A 26,099-nucleotide genomic window follows, 5' to 3' on the forward strand; every position below is an offset into this window, starting at 1 on the left:
GTTCCAAAGAATAGCAAGAAGAGATAAGAAAGCCTTCTTCAGCATTCAATGCAAAGAAACAGAGGAAAAAAACAGAATGGGAAAGATTAGAGATCTCTTCAAGAAAATTAGAGATACCAAGGGAATATTTCATGCAAAGATGGGCTCAATAAAGGACAGAAATGGTATAGACCTAACAGAAACAGAAGGTATTAAGAAGGGATGTCAAGAATACACAAAAGAACTGTACAAAAAGGATCTTCATGACCCGGATAATCACGATGGTGTGACCACTCACCTAGAGCCAGACATCCTAGAATGTGAAGTCAAGTGGGCCTTAGAAAGCATCACTATGAACAAAGCTAGTGGAGGTGATGGCATTCCAGTTGAGCTATTTCAAATCCTGAAAGATGATGCTGTGAAAGTGCTGCACTCAATATGCCAGCAAATTTGGAAAACTCAGCAGTGGCCACAGTACTGGAAAAGGTCAGTTTTCATTCCAATCCCAAAGAAAGGCAATGCCAAGGAAAGCTCAAACTACCACACAATTGCACTCATCTCACACACTAGTAAAGTAATGCTCAACATTCTCCAAGCCAGGCTTCAACAATACATGAATCATGAACTTCCTGATGTTCAAGCTGGTTTTAGAAAAGGCAGAGGAACCAGAGATCAAATTGCCAACATCTCCTGGATCATGGAAAAAGCAAGAGAGTTCCAGAAAAACATCTATTTCTGCTTTATTGACTATGCCAAACCCTTTGACTGTATAGGTCAGAATAAACTGTGGAAAATTCTTCAAGAGATGGGAATACCAGACCACCTCACCTGCCTCTTGAGAAATCTGTATGCAGGCCAAGAAGCAACAGTTAGAACTGGACATGGAACAACAGACTGGTTCCAAATAGGAAAAGGAGTATGTCAAGACTGTATATTGTCACCCTGCTTATTTAACTGATATGCAGAGTACATCCTGAGAAACACTGGACTAGAAGAAACACAAGCTGGAATCATGATTGCCGGGAGAAATCTCAATAACCTCAGATATGCAGATGACACCACCCTTATGGCAGAAAGTGAAGAGGAACTAAAAAGCCTCTTGATGAAAGTGAAAGAGAGTGAAAAAGTTGGCCTAAAGCTCAACATTCAGAAAACGAAGATCATGGCATCTGGTCCTATCACTCCATGGGAAATAGATGGAGAAACAGTGGAAAGAGTGTCTGATTTTATTTTGGGGGGCTCCAAAATCACTGCAGATGGTGATTGCAGCCATGAAATTAAATGACACTTACTCTTTGGAAGAAAAGTTATGACCAACCTAGATAGTATATTCAAAACCAGAGACATTACTCTGCTGACTAAGGTCCATCTAGTCAAGGCTATGGTTTTTCCAGTAGTAATGTATGGATGTGAGAGTTGGACTGTGAAGAAGGCTGAGCGCTGAAGAATTGATGTTTTTGAACTGTGGTGTTGGAGAAGACTCTTGAGAGTCCCTTGGACTGCAAGGAGATCCAACCAGTCCATTCTGAAGGAGATCAACCCTGGGATTTCTTTGGAAGGAATGATGCTAAATGTGAAACTCCAGTACTTGGCCACCTCATGTGAAGAGTTGACTCATTAGAAAAGACTTTGATGCTGGGAGGGATTGGGGGCAGGAGGAGAAGGGGACGACAGAGGATGAGATGGCTGGATGGCATCATGGACTCGATGGACGTGAGTCTGAGTGAACTCCGGGAGATGGTGATGGACAGGGAGGCCTGGAGTGCTGCGATTCATGGGGTCGCAAAGAGTCGGACACAACTGAACAACTGAACTGAACTGATGTAGAGGATCATGTCATCTGCAAATAGTGAGAGTTTTACTTCTTCTTTTCCAATTTGGATTCCTTTTATTTCTTTTTCTGCTCTGATTGCTGTGGCCAAAACTTCCAGAACTATGTTGAATAGTAGCAGTGAAAGTGGGCACGCTTGTCTTGTTCCTGACTTTAGAGGAAATGCTTTCAATTTTTCACCATTGAGGATAATGTTTGCTGTGGGTTTTCATATATAGCTTTTATTATTTTGAGGTATGTTCATTTTATTCCTGCTTTCTGGAGAGTTTTTTTTATCATAAATGTATGTTGAATTTTGTCAAAGGCCTTCTCTGCATCTATTGAGATAATCATATGGCTTTTATTTTTCAATTTGTTAATGTGGTGAATTACATTGATTGATTTGCGGGTATTGAAGAATCCTTGCATCCCTGGGATAAAGCCCACTTGGTCATGGTGTATGATCTTTTTAATGTGTTTTTGGATTCTGATTGCTAGAATTTTGTTGAGGATTTTTGCATCTATGTTCATCAGTGATGTTGGCCTGTAGTTTTCTTTTTTTGTAACATCTTTGTCAGGTTTTGGTATTAGGGTGATGGTGGCCTCATAGAATGAGTTTGGAAGTTTAACTTCCTCTGCAATTTTCTGGAAGAGTTTCAGTAGGATAGGTGTTAGCTCTTCTCGAAATTTTTGGTAGAATTCAGCTGTGAAGCCATCTGGACCTGGGTATTGTTTGCTGGAAGATTTCTGATTACAGTTTCAATTTCCGTGCTTATGATGGGTCTGTTAAGATTTTCTATTTCTTCCTGGTTCAGTTTTGGAAAGTTGTACTTTTCTAAGAATTTGTCCATTTCTTCCACGTTGTCCATTTTATTGGCATATAATTGCTGATAGTAGTCTCTTATGATCCTTTGTATTTGTGTTGTCTGTTGTGATCTCTCCATTTTCATTTCTAATTTTATTGATTTGATTTTTCTCTCTTTGTTTCTTGATGAGTCTGGCTAATGGTTTGTCAATTTAATTTATCCTTTCAAAGAACCAGCTTTTGGCTTTGTTGATTTTTGCTATGTCTCTTTTGTTTCTTTTGCATTTATTTCTGCCCTAATTTTTAAGATTTCTTTCCTTCTACTAACTCAGGGGTTCTCCGTTTCTTCCTTTTCTAGTTGCTTTAGTTGTAGAGTTAGGTTATTTATTTGACCTTTTGGTACATATTTTAGAAAAATGTCACTCTATAACCACCTTTATTCTTAAAGAAAACAACATGATAAAGCAGAAGAAAGAAAAATACGACTTCTAGGGTTAGGTATATATTTATATTATATATTCTTTTGTTATTTTTTGATTGCCTTTACATGTTACTTAATTTGCCTTTACCTGCCTCCTGAGAAATATGTATACAGGTCAAGAAGCAACAGTTGGAACTGGACATGGAACAACAGACTCCAGGACATGAAACCTCAGATATGCAGATGACACGACCCTTATGGCAGAAAGTGAAGAGGAACTCAAGAGCCTCTTGATGAAAGGGAAAGAGGAAGGTGAAAAGTTGGCTTGAAAACTCAACATTCAGAAAACTATGATCATGGCATCTGGTCCCATCACTTCTTGGCAAATAGATCAGGAAACAATGGAAAGAGTGAGAGATTTTATTTTGGGGGGCTCCAAAATCACTGCAGATGGTGACTGTAGCCATGAAATTAAAAGACACTTGTTCCTTGGAAGATAAGCTATGACCCACCTAGACAGCATATTGAAAAGCAGAAACATTACTTTGCCAACAAAGGTCCGTCTAGTCAAGGCTATGATTTTTTCAGTGGTCATGTATGGATGTGAGAGTTGGACTATAAAGAAAGCTGAGCACCAAAGAATTGATGCTTTTGAAGTGTGGTGTTGGAGAAGACTCTTGAGAGTCCCTTGGACTGCAAGGAGATCCAACCAGTCCATCCTAAAGGAAATCAGTCCTGAATATTCATTGGAAGGACTGATGCTTAAGCTGAAACTCCAATAATTTGGCCACCTCATGTGAAGAACTGACTCAGTTCATGAAAAGACCATGATGCTGGGAAAGACTGAAGGCTGGATGAGAAGGGGACAACAGAGGATGAAATGTTTGAATGACATGACTGCCTCAATGGACATGAATTTGAGTAAACTCCAGGAGTTGGTGATGAGCAGTGAATCCTGTGCAGTCCATGGGGTCACAAAGAGTTGGACCTGGCTGAACAACTGAACTGAACTGAATTTGCCTTTTCCCTAAAAAAATGTAAATAATGAATTAAAAGTTATATTTAGGATCAAATGAAGTAATGCTTCATTTTTGATTGATGAATTGTATATTTTTCTATCTGCTTATTCTAGGAAGAAAGTTATGTGGCTTTCAATGCTACATAAAGTGTCTAGCTAAAAATAGAGTGAAAAGAATTGGGGAAAACATGGTTGCAGCAAAATGGAGCCAGGATACTTACAAAAATTATATCAACTTCATAAGTACCATGATCATTTCTCTTGTGAGTGATGAGTACATAGTATGGTGATGATGTAATGAATAAACAGCCTCAACAATATCTTTATAACAGTTCCAAATTAAATATTTCATGATTATTTCTTGCAAAATCTTTAATATAAATGGGTGTTATTATTTAAAAAGGACAGATAAAGAAAACTATACATCAGGAGGCCAAAAATGTGCAGTTTTGATATTCATATAAGTTTCTACTTTCTAAAAGAATAAATAACTAGTGGACATTTTCTCTGACACAGTCTGTCCTGAATACCCAGCTTTCCTTGCACTTCTTTCTATGTCATCCCTTCTGAAAGGCCAAGTTCCATTCAGTTATGCTATCTAGCTTAAAGCCCAGGATCTCTAGTAGATGTATAATCTTTCCTCATAAGTCTGATAGAGTTATCATCAGTCTAGAAACAAAGCATTTGCTGTTAGCATGCATGCTCAATATAAAATGATGACATAGACCAGGGTCAGCAAACTTTTTTGTAAAGGGCCAGATGGTATGTATTTTCAGCTTTAAAGAGCATAATGTCTTGGTTACAACTATTCAACTGCCACTGAGGGGTGAAAACAACCATATATAAAGCTAGATGGGCGTGCCTGTGTTCCAGTAAAAATTTTATTTACACAAACAGGCAAACTGGATTTGCCCTGTGGGTCATAGTTTTCTTCTCCCAACATATATGCATGAAATTAAGCATGAAATTCTCATTTAAAGAAAAGAAGAATAAGAAATACATAGTGATTGTTATAAGTCTGTGGCAATGATCAAATCTTGCTGTATGTAAATCATAAAGTACAAGTTCTTTGGCTAGTTCAACTGGTAATATATAGCTTTCTGGGAAGTTCTTCTTTGACTGTTTTCTTCTTTCATGATATCTTAAGTGAACATTGTCAAAATGTCCTTTTGGAGGACTATGTAATTTCATAGCCAGAATCCTAGTGATATAGCTGGTAAGTGTGTGTGTGTGTTGTGGGAGGAGGGAGGGAAAGCTGTTACTGTTAGAGTTGAATGATTACCATCCTTTGCAAGCCAAGATTGATTATCAAAGTAATTCTCTAAAAACTTAGTTTTCGAACTGTATGTAAATAAGGAAAGCTAGTGATCTTGCCTAGCTTGTGATCAGATAGTGTTTGAGTCTAAATGACTTTTTTTTTTTTTAACAGATTGTGCTCCATCCACTCCCTACATCCCAGTCTTTCCTTTTCACTGAAACTGTTGCAGCTATTTGGAGGCCATCTGATTAAAAAGTGCTCGAGTGACATGGTGCCATGTTATTTCCATCTTTGACTCCAGGCATATCCTTTGGTGCCAAGGTAACTGTTTTACTCTTCTAAGGCTACCACTGAGAAAGCTTCTATCACATAGGTATACCTAAAGCCAAGGGAATAGAAAATGTTGCATTTATACTGGTCAGAATGATATGTCCACCTAAAAATGAGGTCGTTTTTTTATGTGTATTTCTGTGTGGTTGGGTAGAATGATTAGCAGAGAAAGCCTAGTCATTGTCATAGCATCCAGTTCTTTGTGGGCATAGCTTGATGTAGTATGTATTTTAGAATACCAAAATGACAAATATTATATATATATATATAATATATCATATAATATGATTATTGTTTCTATTAGCTATAACAGGACAGGCTTATGCAAATTATATAAAAGATGAATAATAAATAATTTTTAAGAAAAAAAGGAAGAGAATGAGAAAATGTTTCAGTTCAGTTCAGTTGCTCAGTCATGTCCAACTCTGCGACCCCATGAATCGCAGCATGCCAGGCCTCCCTCTCCATCAACTCCAGAGTTCACTCAGACTATGTCCATCGAGTCAGCAATGCCATCCAGCCATCTCATCCTCTATCGTCCCCTTCTCCTCCTGCCCCCAAATCCTTCCCAGCATCAGAGTCTTTTCCAATGAGTCAAGTCATCGCATGAGATGCCCAAAGTACTGGAGTTTCAGCTTTAGCATCATTCCTTCCAAAGAAATCCCAGGGCTGATCTCCTTCAGAATGGACTGGTTGGATCTCCTTGCAATCCAAGGGACTCGCAAGAATCTTCTCCAACACCACAGTTCAAAAACATCAATTCTTTGGTGCTCAGCTTTCTTCACAGTCCAACTCTCACATTCATACATGACCACTGGAAAAATCATAGCCTTGACTAGATGGACCTTAGTCAGCAAAGTAATGTCTCTGCTTTTCAATATGCTATCAAGGTTGGCCATAATTTTTCTTCCAAGGAGTAAGTGTCTTTTAATTTCACGGCTGCAGTCACCATCTGCAGTATTTTGGAGGCCAAAAAAATAAAATCTGACACTCTTTCCACTCTTTCCCCATCTATTTCCCATGAAGTGATGGGACCGGATGCCATGATCTTTGTTTTCTGAATGTTGAGCTTTAAGCCAACTTTTTCACTTTCCTCTTTCACTTTCATCAAGAGGCTTTTTAGTTCCTCTTCGCTTTCTGCCATAAGGGTGGTGTCATCTGCATATCTGAGGTTATTGATATTTCTCCCAGAAATCTTGATTCCAGCTTGTGTTTCTTCCAGTCCAGTGTTTCTCCTGATGTACTCTGCATAGAAGTTAAATAGGGTGACAATATACAGCCTTGATATTCCTTTTCCTATTTGGAACCAGTCTGTTGTTCCATGTCCATTTCTAACTGTTGCTTCCTGACCTGAATATAGGTTTCTCAAGAGGCAGGTCAGGTGGTCTGGTATTCCCATCTCTTGAAGAATTTTCCACAGTTTATTGTGATCCACACAGTCAAAGGCTTTGTCATAATCAATAAAGCAGAAATAGATGTTTTTCTGGAACTCTCTTGCTTTTTCCATGATCCAGCTTTTTCCATTCCAGATCTCTGGTTCTTCTGCCTTTTCTAAAATCAGCTTGAACATCTGGAAGTTCATGGTTCATGTATTGCTGAAGTCTGGCTTGGAGAATTCTGAGCATTACTTTACTAGCATGTGAGATGAGTGCAATTGTGTGGTAGCTGGAGCATTCTTTGCCATTGTCTTTCTTTGGGATTGGAATGAAAACTGACATTTTCCAGTCCTGTGGCCACTGCTGAGTTTTCCAAATTTGCTGGCATATTGAGTGCAGCAATTTCACAGCATCATCTTTCAGGATTTGAAACAGCTCAACTGGAATGCCATCACCTCCACTAGTTTTGTTCATAGTGATGCTTTCTAAAGCCCACTTGACTTCACATTCCAGGATGTCTGGCTTTAGGTGAGTGATCACACCATCGTGATTATCTTGGTTGTGAAGATCTTTTTTGTACAGTTCTTCTGTGTATTCTTGCCACCTCTTCTTAATACCTTCTGTTTCTGTTAGGTCCATACCATTTCTGTCCTTTATCGAGCCCATCTTTGTATGAAATGTTCCCTTGGTATCTCTAATTTTCTTGAAGTGATCTCTAGTCTTTCCCATTCTGTTTTTTTCCCTGTATTTCTTTGCATTGATCACTGAAGAAGGCTTTCTAATCTCTCCTTGCTATTCTTTGGAACTCTGCATTCAGGTGCTTATATCTTTCCTTTTCTCCTTGGCTTTTTGCCTCTCTTCTTTTCACAGCTATTTGTAAGGCCTCCCCAGACAGCCATTTTGCTTTTTTCCATTTCTTTTCCCTGAGGATGGTCTTGATCCCTGTCTCCTGTACAATGCCACAAACCTCCATCCATAGTTCATCAGGAACTCTATCTATCAGATCTAGGCCCTTAAATCTATTTCTCACTTCCACTGTATAATCATAAGGGATTTGATTTAGGTCATACTTGAATGGTCTAGTGGTTTTCCCTACTTTCTTCAATTTAAGTCTGAATTTGGCAATAAGGAGTTAATGTTCTGAGCCACAGTCAGCTCCTGGTCTTGTTTTTGCCAACTGTATAGAGCTTCTCCATCTTTGGCTGCAAAGAATACAATCAATCTGATTTCAGTGTTAACCATTTGGTGATATCCATGTGTAGAGTCTTCTCTTTTGTTGTTGGAAGAGGATGTTTGCTATGATCAGTGCATTTTCTTGGCAAAACTCTATTAACCTTTGCTCTGCTTCATTCCATATTCCAAGGCCAAATTTGCCTGTTACTCCAGGTGTTTCTTGACTTCCTACTTTTGCATTCCAGTCCCCTATAATGAAAAGGACATCTTTTTTGGGTGTTAGTTCTAGAAGGTCTTGTAGGTCTTCATAGAACTGTTCAACTTCAGCTTCTTCAGCATTACTGGTTGGGGCATAGACTTGGATTACTGTAATGTTGAACGGTTTGCCTTGGAAACAAACAGAGATCATTCTGTCATTTTTGAGATTGCATCCAAGTCCTGAATTTTGGACTTTTTTTGACCATGATGGCTACTCCATTTCTTCTAAGGGATTCCTGCCCGCAGTAGTAGATATAATGGTCACCTGAGTTAAATTCACCCATTCTAGTCCATTTTAGTTCACTGATTCATAGATTGTCTATGTTCACTCTTGTCATCTCCTGTTTGACCACTTCCAATTTGCCTTGATTCATGGACCTGACATTCCAGGTTCCTATGCAATATTTCTCTTTACAGCATCAGACCTTGCTGCTATCACTAGTCATATCCACAGCTGGGTATTGTTTTTGCTTTGGCTCCATCCCTTCATTCTATCTGGAGTTATTTCTCCACTGATCTCCAGTAGCATATTGGGCACCTACTGACCTTGGGAGTTCTCCTTTCAGTATTTTATCATTTTGCCCTTTCATACTATTCATGGGGCTCTCAAGGCAAGAATACTGAAATGGTTTGCCATTCCCTTCTCCAGTGGACCACATTCTGTCAGACCTCTCCAGCATGACCTGCCTGTCTTGGGTGGCCCTACATGGCATGGCTTAGTTTCATTGAGTTAGACAAGGCTGTGGTCCTAGTGTGATTAGATTGACTAGTTTTCTGTGATTATGGTTTCAGTGTGTCTGCCCTCTGATGCCCTCTTGCAACACCTACTGTCTTACTTGGGTTTCTCTTACCTTGGATGTGGGTTACCTCTTCACGGCTGCTCCAGCAAAGCGCAGCCACTGTTCCTTACCTTAGACAAAGGGTTATCTCCTCACCGCAGCCCATCCTTACCTTGAATGTGGAATAGTTCCTCTAGGCCCTCCTGCATCCACGCAGCCGCCGCTCCTTGTAAGTGGGGTTGTTCCTCCCAGCCACCACCCCTGACCTCAGGCGTATGGTCACTCCTCTCTGCCGTTCCTGCGCCATCGCAGCCTGGCACTCTCAGCCGCTGCCCCTTACCTTGGGTGGGGCAACTCCTCTTGGCCGCTGCCCCTCGGGCATGGGGTCCTCCCGGCTTCTGCTCCTGACCTCAGACATGAGGTAGCTCCTGTCAGCCGCGCCCTGTGCACCGTCGCAGCCGCCTACACTATGTGCGCGGTCACAGCCGCCAGTGCTATGTGAAAATATTTACACCTCTTGAAATTTCTAGCTAGTCTACCTAAGCAATATTCCTATCAAACCTGATTCTTCACTGCAGTATGTGATTCAGTTTCTGAGTGTTGAAAATGATCATGGTCTTTTTTGAGCTTGTGCAGATTGCATTATAACTATTATTTCTAGTCTCATGACCAAAGTCTGGAAAGGGTCAATATGTAAGATCAAAAATAACTTTTCCTGGAGGAGTTCTTAGGAACATATAACAGTAATCCGTGTGTAAAAGCAGTAACTAAAGCCATCCTGTTCTTTGGTCAGAGTATTCAACCAGTAATTCCAGGTTACCTTCTGGCAAGGAAAATAACTGGAATTTTATTTAGATGGAATATTCAAGAAAGAAACAAGTCAATGTTTTGTAAGGAAGAGAGGGTCACCATTTTAGAGCTGGAGCAAATTGTTGGAGAGTGAGGTGGACAGTGTGGTGTTAGTAATGCAGAGCTTGCTTGCCTTCTCAGGATACTTTGATGGATTTAGGATTTTAAATGAACTGAAAACTAAAAATATTAGTAGCCACAATTATAATATTCTTTGAAAACTACAACCGTTGAATGGTTTCTAAATGCAGAGTAAGAGACCATTTCAGGAATCAGTGGCACTCTGTGCCTCTGTGGCTTCATTTACCAGATTTGTGCTTTGTCCAGCCCTCTGTGCCAAGACTAATTGCCCAGCTCAAATTTCTGGTTCCTATGAATTTTTTCCTCAAAGAGAATTTGTGGTTATACTTAAGATTTAATATGTAAAGTTGTAAAACATTTCAAATATTCCAAAACTTAAAGGCAGTTATACTTATTGCTATCTAATCAATAGATACAATAGATACAACATTGCTTTAAAATGTTTTCTATTAAAAATAAAATGCTAAATATGAAAAAAGACCCACAGAGCACCTTTGGTCTCTTTCTTGTAAGACATAGGAAATATCCTGATTTGGTCATTTCATTCCTATGCATATTTTTCCATTTTACTAAACTAAATTCGGTCTTTCCTTATTATATATGGTATATACGTGCAAATCCACCTGCATGCTGAATTCTATTTGTAATGCAAAATCAATACTCATGCTCTTTTGTCATGTCATTCACTGACGTACAAAAGTTTTCCAGCTGAGGTTGAGCAAGACACAACTCTGCCTTCTTGTTTCAGTTCCCATACTGTGTAAACAAATGTCCTTTTCGTAGTCTATTTTGTACCACTTTTTAAAAATGTGTTTTCCTCTTCTCACGTTTGGTGAGTACGCAGTTTAAAATGGTTCCCAGTGCAGCACTGAAGCGCTGTCTAGTGTCCCCAAGCGCAAGAAAGCTGTGATGTGCCTTATGGAGAAAATGTATATGTTTGATGGGTTTCATTCAGGCATGAGGTATAGTGCTGAGGGCCATAAATTCAATGTTAATGAATCAAAAGTATCAAGAAAAGAGGAAACTTGCTGATTGTACATGAAACCACTTTGCAACATCTACTACATGTTACGAAGCTACAGAAAAGACTGAAATGGGGCTAAATTTATGGATTCATGAGCTGGCAATCAGTTTTTTAAAAAGTGTAGTCGACAACATTGTTGTGAGGCTGAAAGCCAAAGAAATTTATGATCACATTACCCAGGGTCAGAAAAATGATAAACCCTTTTCAGCTAGTGCTCACTGGCCTACATGTTTCAAAAGGTGATGTAGCATAAAGAATGTTAAACTTGCAGCCTCTGTGTAACCAACAGTGCTGCCATGAGCATCATTGTACATATCTCTTTACACGCACGTGTGGGGATTCGTCTATAACAGACATAAGTGGACTTTCCATACCACATATGAATACATCTTCCACTTAAGAAGCTATATGAATCACTCATTTTCACACTAATGATGTGTGACAGATCACTGAAGAATTCAATGACATAAGGACAGAAGACACTAATTTTTCCTACGTGTCTGCAAGTTGGTTCCTTTTCAGCTGATGTAGGCTACATTTGGCAAGGCTTTGCTCTGAACTGAGCATTGAGTCAAAGTCACCACATTTCTTTTATCATTCTGTTCTTGAATCAGCAGCTACCTTGTACATATCCTTCATATAATAGAAGGAAGGAACCCTAAGGACAAACTTTTTTTTTTTTTTTTGCATTTACACTTTATTATCTTATTTACAATTGTTACAGTATCACTGTAATATGGGTGCTGTGATTCAAGGTGAGTTGTCTAGAGACATTAACCTAACAAAACAAAGATTTTTAACCCAAGGCCTTTCAGTACCTAAACTGTTTTCCGAATGTGCTAGATAGCAGCCTATAACAGCTGGTGGCAGAATTTGGGGATAAAAACAATATCCTAAAATTTTTATATATATTTTTTCTTATTCCAAAAAAGTATTGGCTGTGCTGTACTGTGCTTAGTCCCTCAGTCATGTCCGACTCTTTGCAACCAACAGGCTCCTCTGTCTATGGAATTCTCCAGGCAAGAATATTAGAGTGGGTTGCCATGCCCTCCTTCATGGGATCTTCCCAACCCAGGGATTGAACCCAGGTCTCCCTCATTGTAGGTAGATTCTTTACCATCTGAGCCACCAGGGAAGCCCAAAAAGCATTTGAATATGTAGCAAGGCTCTGTAGAGAATAACAAAATTTAAAACAATTGCAACTACAGCAACTTGAAATTTAGGTTTGTTGTTCAGTCTCTAAGTCATGTCTGACTCTTTGCAACCCCATGGACTGTAGCATGCCAGGCTTCCCTGTTCTTCACCATCTCCCAGAATTTGCTCAAACTCATGTCTGTTGAGTGGATGATGCTATCTAACCATGTCATCCTCTGCTGCTGCCTTCTCTGTTTTTGTCTTCAGTCTTTCCCAGGATCATGGTCTTTTCCAATGAGTTGGCTGTTTGCCTCGGGTGGCCAAAATACTGGAGCTTCAGCATCAGTGTTTCCAATAAATAGTCAGGATTTATTTCCTTTAGGATTGACTGGTTTGATCAGAATTCTTCAGAATGTGCAGTGTGACTTAGTCACTTGGCCTTGTAGATTCCCCTTTTAGAGATTTGTAAGCATATTTGAAGTCTCTGCTTATGTCACCTTTGTTAACCTCTCATTGACTACAGCAAATTACCAATCAAACAATATCAAAATCATCGTGCGATATGCTCCTTCTATAGAAATTGGAGAGGAAGGGGGAATACCTATCTGCTGAACAATAGTCGAACTTAAGACTTTAGTGTTGTGTTTCTACTGAAATGACTGTGAATATACCAGTTTGCATTAGTGAAACAACACATAATTTATAATAGCAATACCTATGATTTCCTTTTGCCTGTGTCTGTGCCAATAATAAATGTTAGCAGTATTTTCATTTTCTGACTCATGTTTTGTTATTAGGTAATACCACATTATTTCAGCTTGCTAACTTTCATGGGAAGTGTGAGAGTGAGAGGGCCTCTTTGGCAGCATTGCAAAAGATTCCTCTCTGGCATCCGGATAGAAGACAGAGGTGAATATTAATTTTAGGAGTGACAGAATTTCAAAGAAGCCTCAGCAAGTCAGATACCTAAGAGGAAAGTGGTCAGATGTGAGATTTCAGATAGGTATCCCAGATGTATGCAGTTAAAATCCTTAAACTCGCAGATTCCCACAACTGGGGAAAATGTCAGCAGAATTCATAAGGAGTATTTCTGGGCCTATCAAAGGAAGAGAGAAATTCTGTGCAAAGAAGCTATAGGAACTAGTTAACATTACCAGCTGGGACTGTGAAAATATGCCTGAGAATTTGAGAATCAAACTTGAGAGGCCTGGACCAAATAGGAGGAAAAAAGAAAAACACTAGATAAAAAAGAGGGAGTTTGTTTATTTATAAGCCCAGCTAGATTATGTAGAGACTTCCCCCAAATTGTTAGTTTTTTCAAATAGGAATCCTTTCCTGTGAGATAAGATTTATATCATATCAAGGGCCCAGGAGACTGTTTAAATACACTGCTTGGATGGATCTTGGAGGCTTTATAAAAGTGATGACATACGTGAAATGATGCCATAACTGCTGTGATAGACTTTAGACGGAGAGGGTAAAGGCTCAGAGAAGGCATGCTAGAATGGATATACTAGCTCCCCAGCTGATTACATTCCATAGGAGGGCTCGGGAACATTCCACTTATTGGGTTAGTATGGAATGCCCTGATGAGAGGGGCACAGCTGTTACTGAAAAGCTCTAATTGTTGTTCTCTGGATGCCAAGGTGGTAGTAAGAAATGTCATTAAAGAGTTGGGCTTTTTAGTAATAGGGATAATAGGATGTCAGAAATGTGGGTCTTAGTGGAAGACCTTAACTGGTAGAAGCAATGTGGGTTAAATTGTAGCTTCTGAGTGGCAAAATCAGGATTAAGCCCACATCTATCTTCAAAATAAGGACTGTTGACAATACCTCAAGAGAGCGTTGCGTCAAAATGTTGGGACTCAAATATGTAGCAAGGTTTAAGGACAGCAAGGCAGTCTGGATCCATGTGGGATCTTTGGAACTGGCTAAAAGAATTTGGTATTTATAGAAGCAAAATATTTGGGCAGCCAGCAAGGACAATATATATAATATACATAAGGATATATATATATATATATATGTATCTATCTTTATATATATATGTGTGTGTGTATATATATGTGTGTGTGTCTGTATCTATATCTGCACCCATATCTATCTTTATATAACTATATTTTTCTATATTTTCCTATATTTATAGATCTACATGCATATACATACATACATACATTCTTGATATTTTATATATGAACATATATTGATGTGTGTGTATGCACACACACAGAGAAAGCTAACCTTAACCTTCAGCTCACTCATACTTGATCTTTTCCTTACATGTGGAATATATATTTTCTGCATATTTATTTTCTATATGTGTTCTATATGTACAGGAAAAGATCATGAATGGATGAAAAAGAAAACTCAGAATTTTTTTTAAAGGTTATTGATACAAGACCTAAGCTGATACTGATATACAGATAATTAGTATAATTATCGCCCCATTTTAGGGTATATAGAACTCTGACAGTATTCTTGCCTGGGAAATCCCATGGATGGAGGAGCCTGGGAGGCTACAGTCCATGGGGTTGCAAAGAGTCAGACATGACTTAGCAACTAAATAACAACAACAGAAGTCCACTCAAAGGGTTCATCTTACCTTCAGCACGCCAGTTATAACTTTTTCAGTTTTTGATGATATAATCATTGTGGATATACTCAGCATTTGGCAAAGATTTCACACTGGTTCTTTCACCAGTGTAAGTACTAATATAATAATAGAAAAGGTCAATAGAACTTCCATCTGTAATGGCAGTGGGAAACATTGATTCCACCATTTACTGCACCATTCTCAAATTGCCATCAAAGAGCACATTTGAACTACCACTTGTAGGGGTACCTGAGGTGGCAGCTTAAATGATATCTTATGAGAATAAAGAATTATCCTTAAAGATATGGTATATGTCTTAAGCAATGGTCATTTTGTTGTTGTCTTGGTTCCTCGGTAGAACGTTTTCCAGGGTCTGGAAACCAAGTGGTAGAAATTTCCCTACTCACAATAGGTGATCTGTACCCCTGTCCCTGAATGTTTAGACTCCTGGCTCTAGTTATCCTGGGTCCCTAAGGAGTGATTGTTTTCCCAGGGGTAAGGAGGGAAAATAAAAATCCCACTAAATGCAAAGCCTTAGTTTCCATTGGTTCATGTAGGATTTACTGTGGCATAGGAGTTATTACACGGTTGGAGATAGTTGACTCTGTTCATCATGAGAGTTAAGATGCTGCCTCATAATGGAGCCAGGGAGCGATATTCTTGTTACTCAGGTGATGCGCTGGGCCCTTTTCTGGTAGTCACCTGTTCTACTCATTTGTTCTTAGTTTCACAGAACAGGAAATTGTCTTTATTATGGGCTCAAATACACATATTCACGCCCACATACATGAATGTAACCATACACATACATGACCCCCCAGCATTTCCATTTGAGGGATTTAATGTTTTCCTAATTTGTCACTAACAGACCCACAGATCAAAAGTTGTCACTATAAATCTTGTAATAACTCAGTAAATTTACTATGGGTCCTTGGTTATCTGAGCTCCTCAAGTGGCATTAGTGGTAAAGAACCTGCCTGCCAGTGTAAGAGATGTAAGGGATGTAGGTTCGATCCCTGGGTCAGGAAGATCCCCTGGAGTATTAATGGCAACCCATTCCAGCATTCTTGCCTAGAGAATTCCATGGATAGAGGAAATTGGTGGGCTACAGTCTATGCAGCCACAACAAGTCAGACACAACTTAGCATGTGCACACACACATTTGGATATCTGATCTTCTAATACAAAAAGCTCTTCCCTGGTGGGTCTTCCCTGGTGGCTCAGAGATTAAAGTATCTGCCTGCAATGCGGGAGACCTGGGTTCTATCCCTGGGTTGGGAAGATCCCTTGGAGAAGGAAATGGCAACCCACTGCAGTATTCTTGCCTGGAGAATCCCATGGACAGAGGAGCCTGATGGGCTACAGTCCACGGGGTCGCAAAGTGTTGGACACGACTGAGCAACTTCACTCACTCAATAAAAAAAAAAGGGAGGGGGACTATATATTTTGTGAAATGTCGTTATTACTGGTGGTATTAAGTTATGCTTGATTTATTGGAAGTGAGGCAAGTGTCCTGAAAGATGCCAGCTATGGAATGTTAGTAGTTCTCAGTATCAGTAATACAGTTTGGATGAACTTCAGTGCAGGTCACAAATCCCTACATTCTCCTGATTAGTTCTGTATTCCAGAACATATTCTCAGATTAAGTATCAAGAACAGTGAATTTCCATCAGATCCACGACACTGATTCTAGAAATAATTGGTCCTAGGGATAAGAAAAAGAGGTGGGTGACCACTGAAAATGATATTCTACAGCACTGGCACCCAGTTTGGACAGAGGAGTAGATTTGTAAACATGCAAATATTCAGTGTCACCAAATTCAATTTCTTATTAGTTTTCTTCAATATTTTTACTTATGATGAATATATTCCTCTTTGTGGGCCAAGCACACTTCTCAGTTGTCAACATCTGCCGTAAGCATTTGAATAAATAACTACAAATATTTAGTTCTTCTATGGGACGCTTAAAATTAATATATTTCACATTTTCAAAAAGTGAGCCTATGTATGTGTAAACAAAGTAAATACAACTTGCAGAAGAAAACACATGCAGTAGTCAAAATAAATTATTGTGAAGGCTCTGAATCAAAATAGAAGAGAACGATTCATACTGGAGGAAAGGAGCAGGCTAAGAGAGATAAGGAGAGTCAATAGAAGTTGAACTGGACAAGTTCTTCCCAGATTGCTGAAGAGATTATACAAGTGAACCCATTTCTGTGGGTTCCACATGATTCAACCAACTGCAAATCAAAAATGCTGAGTAAGGAAAACACTTCCAGAAAGTTCTAAAAGCAAAACTTGAATTTACCACTTGCTGAAACCTATTTATATAATATTTACATTATATTAAATTTATAAGCAATCTAGAGATGTTTTAAAGTATATGGGAAGATGTGTATAGAGATACTATGAAATTTTACTTAAGGGACTTGAGCATCCACTGATTTTGGTATTTATAGGTGTCGTGGAACTAATCCCTAGCCGTTACTAAAGGACAACTGTACTCTAAAATTTCTAAAGATGGGAAGAGGGTAAATATAACTCAGATTTTTTGCAGATGCATCCTATTTTATCTACTTGTGATTACTTAAAATGAAGAATAAAAATATATTTAAACCTACATTTTTCTAGTTATCTGTATTAAAATTGAAACAGGATCATTTCTACATCAACACTTAGTACAATTTTCCCTTCCTCCCTTTCTTCTTCTATTTAATTTTCCTATTAAAAATATAATCTCAATTTTAGAGATTTAGAATAATTTTAAATTTTCAGTTTTTCTCAAAGATGTTGCTTTGATATTTATATTAAAATTTGAGAATGATCATTCTAGAATTTTTCTATGTTTTATGATTTTTAAAAAATGTACTGTTTCTTAACCACCACTGCTTTTGAATCCTAATTTCTCTATTCTTTAATTGTTTATCTGACCAAAAGGAGTATGTCTTTCAGCATTTTTTTCCACCAGCAAGTCTGAGTGGGAAGTTTATTTTTTTTTTTAATATGGATATATGTAAATATATTTTGTCATGCTTTAATAGGAAGAACAATTTACTTAAATAAGATCTTTCTTTCTTTTTCTTTTTTTTTTTTTTTACAACCCCATGAACTGTAGCCAACCAGGCTCCTTTGTCCCTGGAATTTCCCAGGCAAGAATACTGAATGAAGATTAGGATTTTTTTTTAATATAAATTTATTCAATTGGAGGTTAATTACTTTACAATATTGTATTGGTTTTGCCACACATCAACATGAATCTGCCACAGGTATACACGTGTTCCCCTTCCTGAACCCCCCACTCTCCTCCCTCCCCGTACCATCCCTCTGAGTTATCTCAGTGCACCAGCCCCAAGCATCCAATATTATGCATCGAACCTGGACTGGCGATTCATTTCATATATGATATTATACATGTTGAATCTCAAGCTTTTCACACAAAACTCTCTAGAGGCACTTGTCACCTATCCTTACTTTGAAGATAGACGTGGGCTTAACCCTGGCTCTGCAATTTAGAGGCTCTAACTTTGGAAAACATGCCCTACTTTTGAGTAGCAGTTATTCCCAGAGTTAACAGAGGCAAAGGGTTATCATGAAGGTTGTTTCTATTATTATATACCCTTCTTTATTATGGCCTTTATACTTGTTGAGAAGAATGAGGGCAAAATGTTTTTGTCTTGTTTCTGTTGCCCTGGCTTTACATAGAATTTTTTTAACCCCAAACTTAAAAATTCACAGTAGGATGTGTTGAGGTATCACCATTATTCTTTGGACAGTAAGTCCCCCTGCATGTGGACCTTCAAGTTGCTATCTTTCAGAGATGCAAACGTGCATTTGCCTGTCCAATCACGTAAATGAATTCACAGGTCTGGCATACAGTGTTATGTGCATGCATCCTCTACAGGGAGCTGTGCTTTTGTGTACTTTGATGTACAGTCCTGTATAGAGTACAGTAGTACAGTGGTGTCCGGAAGCAAGGGTAAAAGCAGCAGTGATGTCGCTGATGTTGCTAAGAAGCACCAAGGGAGACAAGAGGAAGAGGTAACTGAAGAGCCAAAGAGATTCATGATGCAAGAAATGACAAGGGAATTTTCTTTATTTGAGGAGACACTGTTAGTTTTTGAGGCATGGAACCTGAACATATTACAGTTTGCAAAGGTCTTAGGAGCTATTCAGAATGCAATCCAATGCTACTGTGCCATCTTATGAGAAAAAAAGAGCTACTATCCAAATATTACTGGATCATTTCTCCAAGAGGCTAGATAGAATTGAATCCTGCAAGGAACCAGAATCTGTGCCATCAACGTCAGGCATGAGTGAAATTGCAGCCTGCCCTCTGTCTCCTACTGCTAACAATCCTTCAGCTCTATTACTCCCACCTCCTCTCCCTCCTCCACTCAGTAACTCTTCTTGCCTGGTCACTTGATGCCAGCCCCTGTATGCCAACTGTTGTACTGTACTACTGTACTTTTCAAAGTACTGTACAGTAAGATTAAAAATGCTTTTTTTTACTTTTTGTTTTTTTATGTATTATTTGTGTGAAAATTCTTATAAACCTACTACAGTACAGTACCATATAACTGATGATTCTTGTACTTGGGTTCCTTGGCTAACTTTGTTGGACTTAAATGAACAAACTGGACTTATGAACAGACTCTTGGGAACAAAACTCATTCATATGTAGGGGACTTACGGTATACTCACCAAAACAATTTTGTCAATAAGCCAAACAATCTTTCTTGACTTAGCAATTCTCTTCTAAATCCTTAACAAATTTGAACTGTTATGCCATAGATGACATGTCCTCTTATCTTGTTGAGACTGTAAGTTAAATGTTTTATACAGTCTTTTCCTATAAGCTTGCAATAATTCTATTACCTAGGAAAGAGCTTCTTCTGATTATTAATGTAGACTCCTTACATGTAAATATATTTTTCCTGCTCATCCTTACAGTGGAAAGCCTAGGCTTAATTAGCCCTGGAATAAAAGTTTGTAAATCCCAATCAGTGAAGGAGAAAAATCTACAATGAAGGGGAAATGAGTTTGGATTTGTTCTTTTATGACTTTGGTGGTTCAGCAGTAAGAGCAGCCCTAGCAGAGAAGGAATGTACCCAAAGGGAGGCAACCATACCACTTTGGCAATGCAGTAAAGAAATGTTCTTTGTCTCTGTTTTAAGGGGTAACAAGCAGTTGGTTCCTACCATAGCCTCCCTCTTTGTAAGTCAGCTATAGTGTTCTGCGCTTGGCACATCCACCTAAACCAAGGGCCTTTAATGTATGATACCTTTTCTAGAATAACTGGTTCTTCCCAAACGCACCTCTCGACTGCTCTTCATTTTGTTTTTGTTTCTCGGGTTAGCTGGAGTTATTGAGATTTTTGTGAGAATATGGTCTCCTCCATTTAACACATAGGCAAAGGCTTTCTTCACAGACAGTTACATTTAAGTCACTCTTCCTTCATTACGGTCAACTAAAAAAATATCCACAGATACACAGGTCTATGTAGTAAAGAATTCAGCCTTGGCCAAAAAGATCTTTGACTTTAGTCCTAGGCTGTAGGGAAACTAAAATTGTTGGTAGCTCAGTCATGTCTGACTCTTTGAGACCCCATGGACTATAGCCCTGCTAGGCTTCTTGGTCCATGGGGTTCCCCAGGCAAGAATACTGGAGTGGGTAGCCAATCCCTTCTACAGGTGATCTTCTTGACCCAGGGATCACACTAGGGGATGTTCCTTCTCAGGCAGATTCTTTACAACCTGAGCCACCAGGGAAGCCCAAGACTCCAGGGAAGTAACCACTAAATCCCAGTGATAGAAGTGCATTCCTGGTGAACCCTTCTGATCACACCTGATAGCTTATGCTAATAAGATGTTGAAGCCACATCCAATGTTGATCTGACTGCTGGATGAGGGACTGTTGGAGACCAAGTTCAACCCATGAGTGATTAACCCAGTTAATAAACATACTTAAATGAGTGTGCCATAAAATCTCTGACACCTAACCTCATATGAGCTTTCCTGTTTGGAAATACTTTGTGAGTATCATCACACATCCTAACCAAGAGGAGGGAAAGCCCTTGATGACTATGTGGGGAGAGGATGACCTACAGCCCTGATGAATTTTGATCCTCCTCCTAGACTCTGCCAGATGCACCTTTTTCCATTGCTTGACTCTAATTTGTGTCCTCTCTCTGTAATAAACATTGTGAATATAATAGCTTTCAGTAAACTCTTGGAATCTTCTAGTAATTTCCCTAACTAGAGGGTAGTTTGGTAAACCCTCAAACCTGCCGTTAGTGTCAGAAGTGAGGAAAGTTTTGTGGAGAGTGCAGCCTCAAACCTCAAAATTTGTCAAACTTTGGCTGTGGTCTTTTTCCAGACCTTATATTCTGCTTCAATATCTACTTTTCTGTTTCTGCACAATCAAACTAATGCAATCAGTTTAAATTTGATACAATTAAATACAACATATCTTTATATGTGATCTATATAATAGAATGGTTGACTCACTCTGTTCTTTTTCAAAATTGTTTTAACTATTTTATGTACATTTAGTCTTCTTTATAAAATTTAGACTCAGCTGTAAACCTCAGAAAATAAAACTCAACAGTGGCCACAGGACTGGAAAAGATCAGTTTTCATTCCAATCAAATGAAATGCTCAAACTACTGCACAATTACACTCATTCTCACATGCTAGCAAAGTAATGCTCACAATTCTCCAAGCCAGGCTTCAACAATACATGATCCGTGAGCTTCCAGATGTTCAAGCTGGTTTTAGAAAAGGTAGAGGAACCAGAGATCAAATTTCCAACATTCATTGGATCATTGGAAAAGCAAGAGAGTTCCAGAAAAACATCTACCGCTTTATTGACTATGCCAAAGCCTTTGACTATGTGGGTCACGACAAACTGTGGAATGTTCTTAAGGAGATGGGAATACCAGACCACCTGACCTGCCTTCTGAGAAATCTGTATGCATGTCAGGAAGCAACAGTTAGAACTGGACGTGGAACAACAGACTGGTTCCAAATTGGGGAAAGAGTACATCTAGAATGTGTGTTGTCACCCTGCTTATTTAATGTATATGCAGAGTACATCATGAGAAACGCTGGACTGGAGGAAGCACAAGCTGAAATCAAGATTGCTGGGAGAAATATCGATAACCTCAGATATACAGATAACACCACCCTTATGGCAGAAAGTGAAGAAGAACTAAAGAGTCTCTTGATGAAAGTGAAATAGGAAAGTGAAAAAGTTGGCTTAAAACTCAACATTCAGAAAACTAAGATCATGGCATCTGGTCCCATCACTTCATGGCAAATATATGGGGAAACAGTGTCAGACTTTATTTTGGGGGGCTCCAAAATCACTGTAGATGGTGCCTGCAGCCATGAAATTAAAAGACACTTGCTCCGTGGAAGAAAAGGTATGACCAACCTAGACAGCATATTAAAAAGCAGAGATATTACTTTGCTGACTAAGGTCCATCTAGTCAAGGCTATGGTTTTTACAGTAGTCATGTATGGATGTGAGAGTTGGACTATAAAGAAGCTGAGCACTGAAGAAGTAATGCTTTTGAACTGTGGTGTTGGAGAAGACTCTGGAGAGTCCCTTGGACAACAAGGAGAGCCAACCAGTCCATCCTAAAGGAAATTAGTCCTGAATATTCATTAGAAGGACTGATGCTAAAACTGAAACTCCAGTACTTTGGCAACATGATGTGAAGAACTGACTCATTTGAAAAGACCCTGATGCTGGGAAAGATTGAGGGCAGGAGGAGAAGGGGATGACAGAGGATGAGATCGTTGGGTGGCATCACCGACTCAATGAACATGAGTTAGATTAAACTCCAGGAGCTGGTGATGGACAGGGAGACCTGGCATGCTGCAGTCCATGGGGTCACAAAGAATCATACAAGACTGAGTGACCAAACTGAACTGAATTGATGTGTGATGAAATTATACTGAATTTACTAATTAGCTTGAAAAAACAATTAACTCCTGATTACTATGCAAAACTTATAAATTAATTCAACATTTATGATATTGAATCTTGCTATCTATAAAGATCATTAGCTATAATGTACCTCTATCTGTACTTATGTATACTTATGTATAAATATCTACATATTACAGATATCTTAATATTAATTAGTCTTAAAATACAATATATTGTACGTGTAGTATTTTTTAGATGTGCTTATACACTGGGAATAAAGAGGTGAACAGAAGAAATTGAGAGCTCAGTTTCGGCAGGAAGGGGCAGTAAATGTCAATTATAAAGTAATTTCAGGCAATAGATTGTTGCTATGAAGAAAAAAGATGAAGTTAAATGAATAGTGATGAACAAGGGGTTCTTTTATAGCTATTTGCTTAGGGAAGGCCTTTCTAGTAAACTGGTATTTAATCAGAGTCAGAAAAAAACTAAGGGAAGAAGATAATTCAATGTGGAAGAAGAAGCATAATCAAAGACTATGATGGCCCAGAGATGTACACGGTGGCTAGCTGGCTCAAGACAAGTAAGTGAGTTGAGTAAAAGTGAGCACGATAAAAAATGAGGAGGAATAGGGACTTGGTGGTAAAGGGTCAAGTCTCTTAACTGATATAATTGACTATTGGGTATTTTTGGACAGGAGAGGGACGTGATCTGTATATTGTTTAAAAAAGACATAATTCTGAAAAATAGATGGCAGAAAAAGGAGACATACAAAGAAACTCATTTTTATATAAATCAATGAATGATTACAATACAATATTTTATGTTTAATTAAATTATAAATAATTTCTTGATATTTCTAATCCTTTTGTAACATGTTTCCCTTCATCAATACATTCATTATTTAACTTACTCATCTACTTATTTTGTTAAAAGTATTAAACTCTGTTCTGGTCTTGAACTATGCTGTATGCTAGAAAATCAACAAAAATCAGGAGAGATGTGATTTACATGGAGAAAATTAGGAATAGTAATGACACAACACAGTAACAATGACAAGAACCTGTTGTCCTTTTAGTCACTAAGTTCTGCCTGCCTCTTTTGCGATCCCATGCACTGCAGTCCACCAGGCTCCTCTGTCCATGTGATTTTCCAGGCAAGAATATTGGAATGGTTTGCCATTTCTTCCTCCAGGGGATCTTCCTGTCTCAGGAATGAAAATATGTGTCTCCTGCATTGGCAGGCAGATTTTTTTTTTGCCATTAAGCCACCTGGGAAGCCCTTAAAAAGTACAGTGATGCAAATCAACAAACGGTATTGATCAAATAGCCAAAGAAACAATATGATACGAAATTTTTATTTTTATTCATTCCTGTTTGTTCTAGGCCAGCTTCTTCATTTCTCCCGTTCAGTCTTAGGCCATCCATATTCCCCAGGCAGTTTGTCTTTATTCTGCATTCTTGTTTTGTCTATTTCAATCTGTTTGGGCTTGCTCCAGCTGTGTGTGGGGGGAGCTTTGGAGCATTATTAAAGGGACTTAACTATGTGTTTGCAGCTTATTAGGGAGGAAGTGTTAATTTGTTTCTTTGCATTTTTAATTAGTTCTGGAAACCTCTAAGCATCTTTGCAGTAATTTCAGGGAAACTAGAGCTTTGTGGTGAGTAGAGTGATCTTCTAACTACCTTTTCAGACCTTCTGGCCTGATCTGCCTCTTGTGGTAAAAACAGAAGAAGAAAAAAAAAAATCAAGGTTCTTTTCTGCCTGTTTGTATTTATAGCTTTTTTTAAAAATTGCATTCAAGAGACTATTCTCCTGAAAGGAAGGATTATATCACACCAACAGATGTCATCATCCATCTAATCTTTGAAGCTTGATTTTCTTGCAAAACTGATTGTTCTGGAAATACTGAAGATTATTCATTAGGCAGGCTATACATTCATAATAGTGTTTCAGCTTATATGCTGTACATTTGCATAAACTAGAAGTATTATAATAATACTTATTACAAAAGCTATTATCATTGTCATATTTAAAATATGTCTACTTTAGAGTTTTTTTAAATACATTTTTACATTAAGCAAAAAATGTTCAAATAGTGTTTAATTGTGATTCTTGCACCTATATAAAATAAACAGGTGGTGAAATTTTTATTTAACATATTTACTAAGAAGGGAACTGATAACACATGAACTCAGGTTTGTTTGGTTGTCACTCCAAGCTAAAAAGCCAATACTCGAAAGACAAGTGTTGGTAGGAAAAAAAAGTTGCTTTAGTCAGAAAAGCTAGCAACCTTCAGAAAAGGAATGTCCCAAAAAACAACTCCAAAGATTCTGCTCAGTCAAGAACATGTTTAAAGAGAAAAGGGGAAGTAATCTCCTCTAATTATTAAGGCAGGAGGCCAAGCTCTGCTACTCTCCATTGTATGTGGGTTGGCTGACTTCCTCAGGAGCTTTCTTTAGATACTATATGTTCACACAGTTTGTTCAGGAGGTTATTGAGGGAGAAGCTAGGGAAGAGATCTGACCATTTGTTAATTACTTGACTCATTCTACTTCTTTGAATCATGGGGTCTGGGGGTGGTGGTGGGGTGTCTGGTTTAACATTAGCTTTACTAAAGTGACAAAACAAAAGGGGCCTCCTACAGAGAGCTCTTTCCTGCCAAAAGCTGCTTACACAGCTGGTACCAAGAAGAATTTGAGCAGAAACATATATTAGAAATAGGGAATTGTGCGATACATTTACAAGTAGATGCAGGATGGATATCCATGCAATAGTCTTGTCTATTGCACAAGACTCCATTGAGTTTGAAACTCTATAATCGATAATATTGTTGCAGAAAGAGAGACCCCCTTCCAGGGCCCTAGAGTGGGCTCTTGTCTAACACTCGGAAACAAATTGTCCGAGGAGACACATGAGCTGATAAAGCAAGAGATTTTATTGGAAAGGCACCAGGGTGGAGAGCAGTAGGGTAAGGGAACCCATGAGAACTGCTATGCCACATGGCTTACAGTCCTGGTTTTTATGGTAATAGGATTAGTTTCTGGGCTGTCCTTGGCCAATCGTTCTGATTTGGAGTCCTTCCTGGTGGTGCACACATTGCTCAGCCAAGATGGATGCCAGGGAGAAGGATTTTAAGAGGTGATGGGACACATGGCATCTCCTTTTGATAGTTCCAAAACTCTTCTGATTGGTGGTGGCTTATTAGTTTTGTGTTCCTTACTAGGACCTCCTGCCATAAAATATCTCATGCATATAGTTACTATGGTGCCTGGCCAGGTGG

This window comes from Ovis canadensis, chromosome 18 (genome assembly GCF_042477335.2).
Source record: "Ovis canadensis isolate MfBH-ARS-UI-01 breed Bighorn chromosome 18, ARS-UI_OviCan_v2, whole genome shotgun sequence".
NCBI lineage: Eukaryota > Metazoa > Chordata > Mammalia > Artiodactyla > Bovidae > Ovis > Ovis canadensis.